This window comes from Sciurus carolinensis, chromosome 12, assembly GCF_902686445.1.
Source record: "Sciurus carolinensis chromosome 12, mSciCar1.2, whole genome shotgun sequence".
Taxonomy (NCBI): domain Eukaryota; kingdom Metazoa; phylum Chordata; class Mammalia; order Rodentia; family Sciuridae; genus Sciurus; species Sciurus carolinensis.
The window spans coordinates 100,708,667-100,711,229 of record NC_062224.1 but is presented as its reverse complement, the minus strand read 5'-3'; the positions used below and the strand labels follow the sequence as shown (position 1 = coordinate 100,711,229).

The window sequence follows — 2,563 nt, the reverse complement described above, 5'->3', positions numbered from 1 at the left end:
ACACCTTCCTGTATTATACATGCAAACTACTTCTCCATGTATAGGTCTCTTCATTTTAATTTCTGCTTTCCAGCTCTGGAATTCACTAAGAAGGTTCATCATGGTCCAAAGAGAAGGGAAGATTAATGTAGCCAGGATTGGTCAACACAATTTTATACGTATATATATATATATTTTTTTTAAATATGGCACAATAGAAGGGAATGCAATTCTACAAGTGCAAGCTCTTAAGAAGCAACATATAATGATAAACATCTTCTTTAGAAAGGTATCATTTCTTTCACTGATACCAGAAGCAAAATTATGTTATGCCTCCTTCAATTTAGCTGAGGCAATAGAATGCAGAGGCGTCACAATGAATCCCACTTAATACAAATAACTAGACAGACCACCACTCCTCTAAAAATTGTTTTCTTTTTCTGATTGCCAGTTAAATAGAGTTTTAATTTTATATCTTAACAATGAAGGGTCATACACTGAAATCAACACATATACTTAGTATTTCAGTTTAAGTTCGCTCACATACACAGCTGAAATCAATTACAGGGTATGGCCTAACAGATACTAGGGGAACTTTTTAAAAGTAGTTTTTACAGGTATTAAACAACTTCTTGTACACTGAAGTCATGGTACATACTGGGCAAAGTCAGAGCTTTTATATTTGTGTTTATTCTTCATTTAACTTTTAAAACACTACTGTAATTGAATATTAAAACAAAAACAATAGCAAGTAGTGAGCATATTATGATTATAGTCCTCCACTCACTCACTACTGCATATAGAATGCCTGCAGTGAGTGTTATTCCCTGGCCCCATTAAGAGACTGACACTGAACACCACCTCTGAAATGATCTTCATTACCCTCAGATGCTTCTCCATTATAATGGCGCCGTCTTTCCTGATGTGGATCAAAGTCCACCAGTTCTCCCTTTTCCATTTCATCAGTCTCTTCTACTTCCTTCCTCTCAGGTAGGAGTTTTTCCAGCAAAGAGAGTTTGGCAGGTGAGAGAAAGCCATTTTCAGGAAAGTTTACCTTAAACTCCATGATTAGGCGACCTTTTTCACATGGTCTACGATAAGCCTTCATTTAGCACACACTCTATATCTCCATGCTGGGCAATCTGACCTGGATGAGAGGTGATGACTATGGTTCGATTATCAAGAGTGGATATTGGCTTCTGGAAGCCACATCATGCTTCCGCCAGCTGTATGTCCAAACGCATGAAAAGCTCTTCCGGTAGAGTGAAAATAGCATGGTCCTTCTGACCTAACACAATGATAATATCTCCTGGGTCCAGTCCTGGCTCTTGGTCTCCTTCACCGTTATCTTGAATGTTATCTTCTGTCCATCTTTCATGCCTTTGTCAATATAAACTTCTAGAGTATTCTCTCGAACTATTTTCCTTCCATTGCAGCTTTTACATTTATCTTTAGGACTGATCCGTTCCCACCATGGAGTGACCTGGCACTCCATGCACACAGACTGGATTTGCTGAACCATCCCAGGTCTCATCGGATGAATCCTTGTTTGCATTCCGGTACCTGGGCAGCTGGGACAACCCTCTACTGCTCCTTTCTTACCATGTCAGCCCTCATATTTGTCACAAATCACATTCTTTTGCAGAGTCAGTTTTCTTGTTACATCATTATTTAAATCGTCTAACATTACTGGAAGCTGATGCACAACGTTTTTACATCTTCTTTCTCTCTGCATCCTTCCTCTTCCTCCAAAAATCATATCAAAGATGTCCATGGGAAGCCCAAACCACCACCTGCTCCACCCTTCTTAACTACCTGTTCTCCTCCTTTGTCATATAATACCCTTTTCTTGGCATCAGAGAGAACTTCATAAGCTTGAGAAATGTGTTTAAACTTTTCTCCTTCACTTGGATTCTTACCAGGGTGGTACTTCAAGGCCAGTTTCCTGTAAGCCTTTTTTAATTCTTCCTGGAGGGTCATTGGGTTTGACCCCCAAAACATCATAAGTGGTGTCTTTCACCATTTTCTGCAGCCAGTGAGCAGGCTGGGGCCGAGTGGGGGAGTGGGAAGGAGCACATAACTGTGGGCAGCTCTGGTAGCCGCAGCTCCTTTGCCTCCTACCAAGCATTCTGGAACGTTCCCTGTCTTTTAATTCTTTTAGGAAGTAAATAAGTCCCAATAGAAAAATAAAAGTTGTTTCATTCCCAGTTAACAATCTTTGCCTTAAAATGGACTAAGAATTTTATTTAAAAAAATTTTTTTTATCATTTTAATTGTATATACTTTTGAGATACAGTGTGATAATTTGTTATATATCTACAATGTATAGTGATCAAATCAGGTAGTTAGCATTTCTAGCTCTTTAAACATTTTCTAGTGTTCTGCAGCACAGTAGGGTAATTACAGTTCACAATATCCTATTAAATATTTTATGAGTAGCTAGAAGACAGGAGCTTGAAATCTTCAAGCACAAAACAAGGTTAGGAGATAAGGAGATAGAAACATTAATTACTCTGGTTTGATCAGAACACAATGTGTACATGTATTGAAAGATCATACTGTACCTTACGTGCAATTTTTATAC

The 2,563-nt window shown here is 38.4% G+C and overlaps 1 pseudogene; it reads right to left on the bottom strand.

Annotated features, from left to right (window-relative positions):
* Window positions 1-762: 762 nt before the first annotated feature.
* LOC124962252 (dnaJ homolog subfamily A member 1-like) lies at window positions 763-2,002 on the bottom strand (annotated as a pseudogene).
* Between the last annotated feature and the right edge of the window lie 561 nt (window positions 2,003-2,563).